The sequence below is a fragment of the Coregonus lavaretus genome (assembly GCF_964263955.1).
Source record: "Coregonus lavaretus genome assembly, chromosome: 13".
NCBI classification, from domain to species: Eukaryota; Metazoa; Chordata; class Actinopteri; order Salmoniformes; family Salmonidae; genus Coregonus; species Coregonus lavaretus.
In genome coordinates, this window is record NC_140000.1 from 2161891 (window position 1) to 2178384 (window position 16494).

Genomic DNA, 16494 nt, shown 5'->3' on the forward strand with positions numbered 1-16494 from the left:
GATGCAATAGAATCGACATGCGCCAAGATATTGGTCGAATCTTTGATGCAATAGAATCGACATGCGCCAAGATATTGGTCGAATCTTTGATGCAATAGAATCGACATGCGCCAAGATATTGGTCGAATCTTTGATGCAATAGAATCGACATGCGCCAAGATATTGGTCGAATCTTTGATGCAATAGAATCGACATGCGCCAAGATATTGGTATAATCTTTGATGCGATAGAATCGACATGCGCCAAGATATTGGTCGAATCTTTGATGCGATAGAATCGACATGCGCCAAGATATTGGTCGAATCTTTGATGCGATAGAATCGACATGCGCCAAGATATTGGTCGAATCTTTGATGCAATAGAATCGACATGCGCCAAGATATAGGTAGAATCTTTGATGCAATAGAATCGACATGCTCCTAAAGAGTACAGAAACAGAATACACAAGGAGGAGAACAACTGGGTAAATGGGCTTCATGCATTCTTAGGGTAGTTTGTATGAGAATATTATCATTCCAAAAGGCTTCCTTCAACTATTTTCCCTTCTAGGCTGACTAGGCTATATTATGTAATAATCATGCATTAGAAGCCAGAGCGGGGTTTGATACAAAGGATCTGCCCTACAGTTTCAAGAGGATCTCCTATGCCATAAAGGACCCGACCTCTTGGTAGAGGTAGTAGCTAAGTCCTACAAGGGAGAAGGTAACAATACATGTAAAACGTCGGGAGACCAAACGATATAGGCTATGCTATGGTTCGTTTATGTTGACAGTACTGAAGTTGGATAATGCAGTATGAGCATGTTTCCTGCGCGAGACTAGTTACATAAACGTGCAAATGTGCAGAGATTCATGCTCAAGTAGTGGTCTCTGGAATAGTCCACCGTGGCACGTGACCATTGTTATTGTGACCATGCACAGGCTGCAGTCGCAACTCTTCTATTGCCACTTGCCAGTGCATAACGCAATACCTGGCAATACATCGAATATGCGTATACACTATTGACAGCGTCTACAATTCAGTAAACGATACACCATTATGCAATGCATAATTCTAGAACCAAACGGCGTAAAAGACCAGTGCGTTCAAATGAGGGAAAAACTAAAGCATATTTGACAATCAAGCGACTTCCTGCATATAATGCGCAACATAATTTAGTGTGCAATGAAATATAGAAATACATGTATATTTGTAGCTACCAATTTGCATATTTAAAAAATCGCATTGAACCGACTATATGTCATTGTCAAAATAAACGCACACCAAAACAAATAAACTGTCAACATCAATAGCAGTTAGTTTGCCAAAATACATTTAACCACATCTGTAAATAACACATTTACCTGATATCTCAATCCTTCTCCAATCCACTGTTATTCGTTGTCAATTCCACAAAATCATAACTGCACCTCGAGGATCGTTGGCAACATTACACTCTCTCGCTACATTTGATCTCAAATGCCTGCCTGCTGTTCGCCTCCGCGAAAGAAATGAGGGTAGAAATTCAGGCCACTGATTGGCTGCAGCACTCCTACCACTCGTGTAAACATCACAGTATTCTCATGAAGGTGATGGGCAATGGAGAACGTTATTTTGTTTTATCCATAAAAGGATAAGGGAATTCCTTCCGTTCCGTGGGAATCTCTGTTCTGTCGTGCTCTTTTGCAGTATGGAGTATTCGGAGCACTTCTAAACCATCTATCAAAGGTTAGACCAGCCAGTGAGGTGATTGTACATTCATTTGTATTAGGTGCTGCTATTCAATCAATTGTACTCCCATCCAAAAATCTAATACTTCAGAATAAATATTCTGAGTGAAATGTTTTCCACGAGAAAGAGCCAGTACAGGCAGAGTGAGAAAGCAGTAGCATATCACTGAGGTCCAAGGACCAAAGGCCATGGTATGTATATAAAAAGAGTAGAAAAGAAAAACAAATCAGAATTGTTTCCAGGAAATGCAACCTGGCTCTAGTCCGAGTACAGGATGTCTTGAGTCGCTGGTCAACACACGGCCCATGGGATTCTCTCTCTAGGGAAATAAGATTTCCCTCAAAGATACAGTAGAGGCTGCTTGCATCCCAAATTACACCCTATTCCCTTTAGTGCACTACTTTTGACCAGGGCTTGCATAAGGTGTCATTTGGGATGCATTCTCTCTAGCGAAATAAGATCTTCCCTAAAAGATAGAGATGAGGACAGAACCCTCTCCTTCCTTCAACGTGAACAGTTCTGCTAGTAATGCACATGCACTTTAAATTCAAAGTCTCTGTAATTGTGTCACTCTGCCACTATCTAACCTCTGTGGGTAATTTGATGTCAATGTATGGTTTGGGCCTTATTCAGGGCCTTAATTCTCTGATCTGATGTCCACTCATGGCATTGTCCTCTTTAAAGGGTTATACAACCAGTGGTAATGATTTAACATGGAGAACTGGAGATTATATAATGCACTGTCCACTGGGACCAGGCAGGCTGGTGCTGAAAGAGCACCAGAGGAGGCTGGTGAGAGGAGGACGCCTCATAATAATGGCTGGGATGGAGTGAACGGAATGGTATCTAACAAAATACATTCATTCCATTCCAGCCATTACTATGATCCCTGTCCTCCCCATTTAAAGTGCCACCAGCCACCACTGTACAGCACTCATGGATGATGCAAGACACTAACTGAGGTACAGCTGCAGGACAGAAGAATTAGCAAATGTTTCTCAGGAATGACAAATGCTCCATCACTCCATTGCCTGGATATACATACATATACATCGGGTATAGATTTATTCGATTTATTGTAGTTCGATTAGTCTCAATAGCACCACCGTGTGGTTAACCTGGGAATGGAACATTATTTAACTCAGGAGTTTGTACAGTATGTTTACACATTTTATTATTACATTCAGGCAAGAACTTTATGATTTTTAATTTGCCAAATGAACATAGGTAAAACAATTCCTTAAAATGTGATCAGATAAAATATATAAAATTGCTACAAAATAAATAATGTCCTTCCCATCATTCAGTCTAAATATCCTATTAAAATAGCCCATTGCATATTATAAAAAAGCCAATGTCACCCCTCGCAGTCAATATGTGAGAAATCCCATTGTCTGTCCTCTTCCATAGGAATCCAGGTTGCATCCAATGTGTTCTATTCACTAGCCCATTTCATAACATTCCATGATGCATTTTAGAAGCTCGGGAATCCAAAGTTTCATGTCCAGATCCAAGTGGTGATCCTCATAGGCAACAACAGCGGCATCATGGTGATTTCAATCCAGCATGAACATTCTCTAATCCTTCCCCAAGGTAGATACTGCTGCCGGTGGCCGATTCGATGGCTTCTGACCAAACAACATCGACAAGTCATTTTTTGTTCATTTCCCAAAGATTTGACATGTTGTATCGACCACAGTTAGTCAACATCCAGTAGGTGATCTACTGTACTGCACACGGCCGACGTTCGTTATGGTGTGTCCATGTCTTTAGTTCCTCAGGTACTGTGTGTGGCCCCTGTAGAGCATCAGAGACCAGCTACTGATGAGCTCTGTCAACGCAGGGGACCCAGACCCCGTGCACAGACCCCCTCACACTGGCCTGCTCTGGGGCCCTCTCCGCCTCCACCCGACCTCCAGCCCAAGGGGTCGTCCATCACCACTTCACCTTCCAGACAGAACATTTAAAACATGTCAGTGAGGAAAACCAGCAGATTGGAATTAGTTACACTGATAATCACCTCGGGCTGTGTCCCAAATGGCACCTTATTCCCTATGCAGTGCACTACTTTTGATCATGACCCTTATCCACTTGGTCCTGGTCAAAGGTAGTGAACTAAATAGGGAATAAGGTGCCATTTGGGACGCAACTCTGGTTAAATAGGAAAGACCCAGAGACCTAAATACAGCGTAGGCATTTAAAAAAGTTCCTGCTGAATTTAAAATATCTGCCCAAACTCACCTGGTATAATCTGGGTGGGTAAACTCCCCTGGTATTATCTGGGTTGGTATACTCACCTGGTATAATCTGGGTGGGTAAACACTCCTCCTGGTATAATCTGGGTGGGTAAACTCCCCTGGTCTAACCAGGGTGGGTATACTCACCTGGTATAATCTGGGTGGGTAAACTTTCCTGGTATAATCTGGGTGGGTAAACACACCTGGTATAATCTGCGTGGGTATACTCACCTGGTCTAATCTGGGTGGGTAAACTCACCTGGTATAATCTGGGTGGGTAAACTCACCTGGTATAATCTGCGTGGGTATACTCACCTGGTCTAATCTGGGTGGGTAAACTCACCTGGTCTAATCTGGGTGGGTAAACTCTCCTGGTATAATCTGGGTGGGTAAACTCCCCTGGTCTAACCTGGGTGGGTAAACTCACCTGGTATAATCTGGGTGGGTATACTCACCTGGTATAATCCGGATGGGTAAACTCACCTGGTATAATCTGGGTTGGTAAACTCACCTGGTATAATCTGGGTGGGTAAACTCTCCTGGTATAATCTGGGTGGGTAAACTCTCCTGGTATAATCTGGGTGGGTAAACTCTCCTGGTATAATCTGGGTGGGTAAACTCACCTGGTATAATCTGGGTGGGTATACTCACCTGGTATAATCCGGATGGGTAAACTCACCTGGTATAATCTGGGTGGTTATACTCACCTGGTATAATCTGGGTGGGTAAACTCTCCTGGTATAACCTGGGTTGGTAAACTCACCTGGTATAATCTGGGTGGGTAAACTCTCCTGGTATAATCTGGGTGGGTAAACTGTCCTGGTATAATCTGGGTGGGTAAACTCACCTGGTATAATCTGGGTGGGTATACTCACCTGGTATAATCCGGATGGGTAAACTCACCTGGTATAATCTGGGTGGTTATACTCACCTGGTATAGTCTGGGTGGGTAAACTCTCCTGGTATACTCTGGGTGGGTAAACTCACCTGGTATAATCTGGGTGGGTAGCTCTGTGCCATAGCAGAAGCCATTTTCCTTTTCTGATGATTTAGTAAAGTTGTCCAACTAGAACAAGAACATATTTACTTATTTTATTATGACAATGTTTTCTTGCAAATGGTCCTAACTAATAGTTCTGAAACAAAATACATTCATACAGACAATACCCAAAATATGATTTTAGAATATGATGACAAAAGTAGTTTAGTGATAACTTTCAATTTGGTTAGGGTAACTGACCTCAGTACAGAAAGATCCAGAGAGTTGACTTGAAATAGTTCCTGTTTCCTGATTCTTGCAGCTACAACAGGTAAAAGAAGAGGTGCCATGCACAATAATGTGTTATTATACAAATCTATCTTTGAGATAACTACAATAAGGGCCTCCCGAGTGGTGGAGTGCTTGAGGTGTCACTACAGCCCGGGGTGCGATCCCAGGCTGTCATAGCTGGCCGTGACTGGGAGACCCATGAGGCGACGTACAATTGGTCCAGCGTCGTCCGGGTTAGGGGAGGGTTTGGCCGGCTGGGATTTCCTTGTCCCATCGCGCTCTAGCAAGCTGACTTTGGTCACCAGTTGGATGGTGTTTCCTCCGACACATTGGTGCGGCTGGCTTCCGGGTTAAATGAGCAGTGTGTCAAGAAGCAGTGCGGCTTGGCAGGGTCATGTTTCAGAGGACGCATGCCTCTCTCGAGTCCGTAGGGGATTTACAGCAATGGGACAAGACTGTTACTACCAATTGGATATCACGAAATTGGGGAGAAAAAGGGGTAAAAGTACAATCTAAAAACTACAATAACGTGTAATTCTACAAGTCTATCTTTGAGATAACTACAATAACGTGTTACTCTACAAGTCTATCTTTGAGATAACTACAATAACGTGTTACTCTACAAGTCTATCTTTGAGATAACTTTTACACTTTGGAAGATTACAATTTCCCAGCTGCATAGCAGGAAACCTTCCAGTACTTGTGTCTTGCAACATTGTACATGATAACCACATGCATCGGTATCATGGTTTCCTAGTGGAATTACCTACCTGACACCGTCTGACAACAATGCATCACAGTCGATGGAGGGCTCCATTGGCGGATAATTCTAAAAAACAATCAAATCAACAAATCAATCCTGAGAATACATGATTGTGTAGTCTCTCTTGTACCAAACTCATGGCTGTGGGATTGAAGAAACTAGTTTGCATGCAACTATTGGAATTAGGGTTGCAAAATTTCAGTAACTTTGCCAAAATGCCCAGGTTTTCCAGAAATCCTGGTTGGATTTCACCAAGCCAGAGAGGAGCAGTGAAACAAAGGATCTGACCTGTCCTGCGTTGCCATTGCTGTCAGATGACTGGGGCAAGGCCATCTCTATGTCCTGGCTGCTGGCCTGTTTACGGCGTCGCGTTATAATGTAGTCATATGTGCTCATTTTGTTTAACACTGCAGAGACCAGAGGAAGAGAAGACAGTTGAATGGAAGGAAGACATTCTGTATGTAGCATCTTGTTGTGTTGACCTTGTGTACTGTTGTAATGCTGCAAGAGAAACATCCTCAGAGACAATAATAAAGTGTTGTCATGCCAACTCACTGTTGGAATGCTGCAAGAGAAACATCCTCAGAGACAATAATAAAGTGTTGTCATGCCAACTAACATACAGATACACTATTCCATCGGTTCCATTGTACTAAATCAAACTAAAAGCTAGTATAAGGAAGGTATTCAAAATAATACGTACAATATTTTACCCAGGTCTGGGTCCGTATTCACAAAGTCTCAGAATAGAACTGCTGATCTAGGATCAATTTTGCCTTTCAGATCATAATGAATAAGATTACAGTACAGGGAATACCTGATCTCAGACCAGCACTCCTATTCTGAGATGCTTGATACATACAGCCCCTGGACCAGTTAGTAACTCACAGAGATAGATGTGGAAGCCCAGCAGGTGAACCAGCAGCAGCAGAGAGCCAGTAGCCAACATGACCGTGAGGAAGGCTACAACCAGGAGACTGACTGAGCTTGTCTCCATGGGCACCAGGGGCAGGAAGACCAGCCACGTCCCGTTACTCAACACACCTACAGACAGACAGGAAGACCAGCCACGTCCCGTTACTCAACACACCTACAGACAGACAGGAAGACCAGCCACGTCCCGTTACTCAACACACCTACAGACAGACAGGAAGACCAGCCACGTCCCGTTACTCAACACACCTACAGACAGACAGGAAGACCAGCCACGTCCCGTTACTCAACACACCTACAGACAGACAGGAAGACCAGCCACGTCCCGTTACTCAACACACCTACAGACAGACAGGAAGACCAGCCACGTCCCGTTACTCAACACACCTACAGACAGACAGGAAGACCAGCCACGTCCCGTTACTCAACCCACCTACAGACAGACAGGAAGACCAGCCACGTCCCGTTACTCAACACACCTACAGACAGACAGGAAGACCAGCCACGTCCCGTTACTCAACACACCTACAGACAGACAGGAAGACCAGCCAGAGGGCCTTGTGGCCCGTGGGCCGCCAGTTGCCCATCCCTGACATAGATGATCAAAATCATCATCCAATTACCCCTCTGATTATCTCATATTGAACCCAGTTGCATGCATCGCCTCCTCTCGATCTAGTCTAGTTAGGCTAGCCTGACACCACCGAAGACCACAACTCACTGGTAAACTGTGGTGCGGAGATGTAAACTCACTGATAAACTGCGGTGCGGTGCGGAGACTGCCGGGGTCCATATAATACTGGATGAAGATGAACAGGATGACCATGAGGAGCACGAGGACGCCCAGCGTAGCAGATAACACCGTCACAAAGAAGTACCTGAGGAGGACAACCATAGAAATACATCTGGCTTTGATCTCAATCAAATGTATTGGATTTAGCCTTGCCCTTTTTATATGAGCCACAAAGTGCTTTACAGTAACCTGGTCTAGACTACAAAGAGCCAAATAAACTACATTTAAAGGAATGATATTCAAAACAATATTTCCTCAAACTCCTAGTAGTCAACATCGACTGAAATGGGCCATCCTCCCATGCTTCCTCTAACCAGTAGTTCTGTCCCCCCACACAGTTGTTCAGCCATTTACAGTGGTGGTCAAAGTCTTCAATACACTTGTTGCACACGCCACAGTGTTTCACTTTGGGGTCCCTAGAAAAAGACACAGAAAAACCACATCAACCTTGTTGCAATTTCCTCAATGAGAAAAAACATAATTGTATCTCAATGTACAGTATAATGCAACAGGGAAAATCCTGAATTCAAACCAGAACAAAACGGCCGCCCGCCACTTTTTAAAAGTTAAAAAATGAATGAAAACATTTGACCAATTCCAGATTGGCCTTTTTAAGAGACTTGGGTGAGATACATACACATTGATTTTACACAGGTAGCAGTGTAGGTTGTGGATAACATGTGGTTGTTTCTTCTTGTCAAAGACAGGCAGTGGGTTGGAGTAGCTCTTCTTGGCTCGGACGCCTGCCTCTGCTGGGTTTATTGACACGGCAGCTAGATGGGTGACCAGGTGCACAATGAAGGCTGCACCAGTCAGCTGCATAGTGGGATGGTCAAGGGACTAACAAGGGAAATATTGATACAGTTTATCAAATAGCCACACCATGAACCATAGTAGAATCCAAACCAGCTTGAATATCTGATTCAGTATCAGTGTATGAAGTAAAGTGTCCACTCTCAGTCTAGATGTCATTTTGACAACCCTTACAGTGACTTGTGATTAATATAACCTTCAACTCATTAATGATCTTCTCACAGAAGAGTCCATTGTGTGTGGAAGAGCCACACATAAGAAATTGGGGCATTTAGGAGAGCCATCGCGGTACACAAAAGCTTCTCTATGTGAGGAGGAGTAGTAGAGTCAAGTCTGAATAAATCAACCCGTTCTGTTTTCTGCCATCAACCTGCTAGCCTTTAAACAAGAGGTGCAGCTGACATCATACTGCAGCTGACATCATACTGCAGCTGACATCATACAGCAGCTAAACATCATACTGCAGCTGACATCATACTGCAGCTGATGTCATACAGCAGCTAAACATCATACTGCAGCTGACATCATACTGCAGCTGACATCATACTGCAGCTGACATCATACTGCAGCTGACATCATACAGCAGCTAAACATCATACTGCAGCTGACATCATACTGCAGCTGACATCATACAGCAGCTAAACATCATACTGCAGCTGACATCATACAGCAGCTAAACATCATACTGCAGCTGACATCATACTGCAGCTGATGTCATACAGCAGCTAAACATCATACTGCAGCTGACATCATACTGCAGCTGACATCATACTGCAGCTGACATCATACTGCAGCTGACATCATACAGCAGCTAAACATCATACTGCAGCTGACATCATACTGCAGCTGACATCATACTGCAGCTGATGTCATACAGCAGCTAAACATCATACTGCAGCTAAACATCATACTGCAGCTGACATCATATTGCCGCTGACATCATACAGCAGCTAAACACCATATTGCAGCTGACATCATACTGCAGCTGACATCATACTGCAGCTAAACATCATACTGCAGCTGACATCATACAGCAGCTGACATCATACTGCAGCTGACATCATACTGCAGCTGACATCATACTGCAGCTGACAGCAGACAAAAGAGCAGTGATGATAGCGGTTCTGTCCCAAATGGCACCCTATTCCCTATATAGGGCTCTGGTTAAAAGTAGTGCACTATATAAGGAATAGGGTGCCATTTGCGATGCCACTATGTCTGTAAAGGTCAGTGGGAGGATGCCACTATGTCTGTAAAGGTCAGTGGGAGGATGCCACTATGTCTGTAAAGGTCAGTGGGAGGATGCCACTATGTCTGTAAAGGTCAGTGGGAGGATGCCACTATGTCTGTAAAGGTCAGTGGGAGGATGCCACTATGTCTGTAAAGGTCAGTGGGATGATGCCACTATGTCTGTAAAGGTCAGTGGGAGGATGCCACTATGTCTGTAAAGGTCAGTGGGAGGATGCCACTATGTCTGTAAAGGTCAGTGGGAGGATGCCACTATGTCTGTAAAGGTCAGTGGGAGGATGCCACTATGTCTGTAAAGGTCAGTGGGAGGATGCCACTAGGTCTGTAAAGGTCAGTGGGAGGATGCCACTAGGTCTGTAAAGGTCAGTGGGAGGATGCCACTAGGTCTGTAAAGGTCAGTGGGAGGATGCCACTATGTCTGTAAAGGTCAGTGGGAGGATGCCACTAGGTCTGTAAAGGTCAGTGGGAGGATGAGACTATGTCTGTAAAGGTCAGTGGGAGGATGAGATATTGTGATAAAGAAGCACATCTGACCTGATGATGACTCACTACTATCATTATCCACAACAACATTACAGCTAAAGAGCAACACTAAAACCTTGGCTAAGTCCCAAAATAGCACCCTATTCCCTATACTTTTGGTCAGAGGTTGAGTACTATGTAGGGAATAGGGTGCCATTTGGGACGAAGTGCAACACTAAAACCTTCTGTGCAATTTATAGGTCTTGCTCTTCACTCAAAGCAGAAATATTTCAGGAGCTGAAACAAATAAACAGAAGCAAGACATCTCACAGAAAACATCTGACCTGAACACCTGGGTCAAATATTTACACTTACTTATTTGACTTGCAAATGACTTAGCTTGACTTAGAGTTTGCACTTTTGGGACTATTCTATTGGTTGTACTTGTAACTGGAAAACTAAATCAAGTGGTTCTACTTGTACCAGGCAAAGTCACTTGAGTGCAACTCAAATATTTGAAAGTATTTGACCCAGAGCTTATTTGACCCAGGCCTGCTTGAAACTTCTTCAACCTCTGCTTTCGACCAAGAGTCCTTGACTCCTTGAGTAAAGGTTACAGAGTATGCCATGTGGCTCCAGGGTGAAGGTAGTAGTGGGATATAGATCCCAAAGCCAACTACAGCCATGTAGCTGTATATTGTCCATCCCACCAGCTGGAAGGAGTGAGGGGGACAGGCCCAGCCGTTAACCCTGGAGAGAGATGCCGTCGAGGGGGTCACCAGCTCATTCCTGCTGCTGCCGTGTGCAGGGGCCGTCCGCCTCAGCCCCCGCTCAAAACAGCTCATCTGGAACACAGAAGACAGTGACACATAGGACCAAGGCTGTGTCCCAAATGGCACCTTATACAGTGCACTACTTCTCACCAGGGCCCATTGTGCGCAGATCAAAAGTAGTGCACTATTTAGAGACTAGGGTGCCATTTGGGACACAGAACAGGCATTTTTCCTGACCACAATACCTGACCAGGAAAACCTCTGGGCTCTGGTTATAGACTAGGAACCTGGTTATAGACTACGACCCTGGTTACATGCTATGATGACTAGGAACCTGGTTATAGACTATGATGACTAGGACCCTGGTTATAGACTATGATGACTAGGACCCTGGTTATAGACTATGATGACTAGGACCCTGGTTATAGACTATGATGACTAGGACCCTGGTTATAGACTATGATGACTAGGACCCTGGTTATAGACTATGATGACTAGGATCCTGGTTATAGACTAAGATGACTAGGACCCTGGTTATAGACTATGATGACTAGACTATGATGACTAGGACCCTGGTTATAGACTATGATGACTAGGACCCTGGTTATAGACTATGATGACTAGGACCCTGGTTATAGACTATGATGACTAGGACCCTGGTTATAGACTATGATGACTAGGACCCTGGTTATAGACTATGATGACTAGGACCCTGGTTATAGACTATGATGACTAGGACCCTGGTTATAGACTATGATGACTAGGACCCTGGTTATAGACTATGACGACTAGGACCCTGGTTATAGACTAGGACCCTGGTTATAGACTAAGATGACTAGGACCCTGGTTACAGACTATGATGACTAGGACCCTGGTTATAGACTATGACGACTAGGACCCTGGTTATAGACTAGGACCCTGGTTATAGACTAAGACGACTAGGACCCTGGTTATAAACTATGATGACTAAGACCCTGGTTATAGACTATGATGACTAGGACCCTGGTTATAGACTAGGACCCTGGTTACAGACTATGATGACTAGGACCCAGGTTACAGACTATGATGACTAGGACCCTGGTTATAGACTATGACGACTAGGACCCTGGTTATAAACTATGATGACTAGGACCCTGGTTATAGACTATGATTACTAGGATCCTGGTTATAGACTATGATGTCTAGGACCCTGGTTATAGACTATGATGTCTAGGACCCTGGTTATAGACTATGATGACTAGGACCCTGGTTATAGACTATGATGTCTAGGACCTTGGTTATAGACTATGATGACTAGGACCCTGGTTATAGACTATGATTACTAGGATCCTGGTTATAGACTAAGATGACTAGGACCCTGGTTATAGACTATGATGACTAGACTATGATGACTAGGACCATGGTTATAGACTATGATGACTAGGACCCTGGTTATAGACTATGATGACTAGGACCCTGGTTATAGACTATGATGACTAGACTATGATGACTAGGACCCTGGTTATAGACTATGATGACTAGGACCCTGGTTATAGACTATGACGACTAGGACCCTGGTTATAAACTATGATGACTAGGACCCTGGTTATAGACTATGATTACTAGGATCCTGGTTATAGACTATGATGTCTAGGACCCTGGTTATAGACTATGATGTCTAGGACCCTGGTTATAGACTATGATGACTAGGACCCTGGTTATAGACTATAATGACTAGGACTCTGGTTATAGACTATGATGACTAGGACCCTGGTTATAGACTATGATGACTAGGATCCTGGTTATAGACTATGATGACTAGGACCCTGGTTATAAACTATGATGACTAGACTATGATGACTAGGACCATGGTTATAGACTATGATGACTAGGACCCTGGTTATAGACTATGATGACTAGGACCCTGGTTATAGACTATGATGACTAGACTATGATGACTAGGACCCTGGTTATAGACTATGATGACTAGGACCCTGGTTATAGACTATGATGACTAGGACCCTGGTTATAGACTATGATGACTAGGACCCTGGTTATAGACTATGATGACTAGGATCCTGGTTATAGACTATGATGACTAGGACCCTGGTTATAAACTATGATGACTAGACTATGATGACTAGGACCCTGGTTATAGACTATGATGACTAGGACCCTGGTTATAGACTATGATGACTAGGACCCTGGTTATAGACTATGATGACTAGGACCCTGGTTATAGACTATGATGACTAGGACCCTGGTTATAGACTAGGACCCTGGTTATAGACTAAGATGACTAGGACCCTGGTTATAGACTATGATGACTAGGACCCTGGTTATAGACTATGATGACTAGGACCCTGGTTATAGACTATGACGACTAGGACCCTGGTTATAAACTATGATGACTAGGACCCTGGTTATAGACTATGATGACTAGGACCCTGGTTATAGATTATGACGACTAGGACCCTGGTTATGAACTATGATGACTAGGACCCTGGTTATAAACTATGATGACTAGGACCCTGGTTATAGACTATAATGACTAGGACCCTGGTTATAAACTATATTGACTAGTACCCTGGTTATAGACTAGGATCCTGGTTATAGACTAAGATGACTAGGATCCTGGTTATAGACTATGATGTCTAGGACCCTGGTTATAGACTATGATGTCTAGGACCCTGGTTATAGACTATGATGACTAGGACCCTGGTTATAGACTATGATGTCTAGGACCTTGGTTATAGACTATGATGACTAGGACCCTGGTTATAGACTATTATTACTAGGATCCTGGTTATAGACTAAGATGACTAGGACCCTGGTTATAGACTATGATGACTAGGATCCTGGTTATTGACTATGATGACTAGGACCCTGGTTATAAACTATGATGACTAGACTATGATGACTAGGACCCTGGTTATAGACTATAATGACTAGGACTCTGGTTATAGACTATGATGACTAGGACCCTGGTTATAGACTATGATGACTAGGATCCTGGTTATAGACTATGATGACTAGGACCCTGGTTATAAACTATGATGACTAGACTATGATGACTAGGACCCTGGTTATAGACTATGATGACTAGGACCCTGGTTATAGACTATGATGACTAGGACCCTGGTTATAGACTATAATGACTAGGACCCTGGTTATAGACTATGATGACTAGGACCCTGGTTATAGACTATGACGACTAGGACCCTGGTTATAAACTATGATGACTAAGACCCTGGTTATAGACTATGATGACTAGGACCCTGGTTATAGACTAGGACCCTGGTTACAGACTATGATGACTAGGACCCAGGTTACAGACTATGATGACTAGGACCCTGGTTATAGACTATGACGACTAGGACCCTGGTTATAAACTATGATGACTAGGACCCTGGTTATAGACTATGATTACTAGGATCCTGGTTATAGACTATAATGACTAGGACTCTGGTTATAAACTATATTGACTAGGACCCTGGTTATAGACTATGATGACTAGGAACCTGGTTATAGACTATGATGACTAGGACCCTGGTTATAGACTATGATGTCTAGGAACCTGGTTATAGACTATGATGACTAGGACCCTGGTTATAAACTATGATGACTAGGACCCTGGTTATAGACTATGATGACTAGGACCCTGGTTATAGACTATGATGACAAGGACCCTGGTTATAGACTATGATGACTAGGACCCTGGTTGTAGACTATGATGACTAGGAACCTGGTTATAGACTATGATGACTACGACCCTGGTTATAGACTATGACGACTAGGACCCTGGTTATAAACTATGATGACTAGGACCCTGGTTATAGACTATGATGACTAGGACCCTGGTTATAGATTATGACGACTAGGACCCTGGTTATAAACTATGATGTCTAGGACCCTGGTTATAAACTATGATGACTAGGACCCTGGTTATAGACTATAATGACTAGGACCCTGGTTATAAACTATATTGACTAGTACCCTGGTTATAGACTAGGATCCTGGTTATAGACTAAGATGACTAGGATCCTGGTTATAGACTATGATGTCTAGGACCCTGGTTATAGACTATGATGTCTAGGACCCTGGTTATAGACTATGATGACTAGGACCCTGGTTATAGACTATGATGACTAGGACCCTGGTTATAGACTATGATGTCTAGGACCCTGGTTATAGACTATGATGACTAGGACCCTGGTTATAGACTATGATTACTAGGATCCTGGTTATAGACTAAGATGACTAGGACCCTGGTTATAGACTATGATGACTAGGATCCTGGTTATAGACTATGATGACTAGGACCCTGGTTATAAACTATGATGACTAGACTATGATGACTAGGACCCTGGTTATAGACTATAATGACTAGGACTCTGGTTATAGACTATGATGACTAGGACCCTGGTTATAGACTATGATGACTAGGATCCTGGTTATAGACTATGATGACTAGGACCCTGGTTATAAACTATGATGACTAGACTATGATGACTAGGACCCTGGTTATAGACTATGATGACTAGGACCCTGGTTATAGACTATGATGACTAGGACCCTGGTTATAGACTATGATGACTAGACTATGATGACTAGGACCCTGGTTATAGACTATGATGACTAGGACCCTGGTTATAGACTATGATGACTAGGACCCTGGTTATAGACTATGATGACTAGGACCCTGGTTATAGACTATGATGACTAGGATCCTGGTTATAGACTATGATGACTAGGACCCTGGTTATAAACTATGATGACTAGACTATGATGACTAGGACCCTAGTTATAGACTATGATGACTAGGACCCTGGTTATAGACTATGATGACTAGGACCCTGGTTATAGACTATGATGACTAGGACCCTGGTTATAGACTATGATGACTAGGACCCTGGTTATAGACTAGGACCCTGGTTATAGACTAAGATGACTAGGACCCTGGTTATAGACTATGATGACTAGGACCCTGGTTATAGACTATGATGACTAGGACCCTGGTTATAGACTAGGACCCTGGTTATAGACTAAGATGACTAGGACCCTGGTTACAGACTATGATGACTAGGACCCTGGTTACAGACTATGATGACTAGGACCCTGGTTATAGACTATGACGACTAGGACCCTGGTTATAAACTATGATGACTAGGACCCTGGTTATAGACTATGATTACTAGGATCCTGGTTATAGACTATAATGACAAGGACTCTGGTTATAAACTATATTGACTAGGACCCTGGTTATAGACTATGATGACTAGGAACCTGGTTATAGACTATGATGACTAGGACCCTGGTTATAGACTATGATGACTAGGACCCTGGTTATAGACTATGATGACAAGGACCCTGGTTATAGACTATGACGACTAGGACCCTGGTTATAAACTATGATGACTAGGACCCTGGTTATAGACTATAATGACTAGGACCCTGGTTATAAACTATATTGACTAGTACCCTGGTTATAGACTAAGATTACTAGGATCCTG

The 16494-nt window shown here is 43.4% G+C and overlaps 1 pseudogene across 1 annotated transcript; it reads right to left on the minus strand.

The window, feature by feature from the left end:
- Positions 1-3286: 3286 nt before the first annotated feature.
- On the minus strand, positions 3287-11074 carry LOC311139181 (palmitoyltransferase ZDHHC11-like; annotated as a pseudogene). The gene is made up of 10 exons: positions 10847-11074; positions 8344-8522; positions 8021-8122; positions 7667-7791; positions 6869-7070; positions 6269-6387; positions 5988-6046; positions 5188-5248; positions 4935-5013; positions 3287-3657 (listed from the first exon to the last, which is right to left on the minus strand). The product of its transcript is annotated as a palmitoyltransferase ZDHHC11-like (transcript).
- Positions 11075-16494: the final 5420 nt, after the last annotated feature.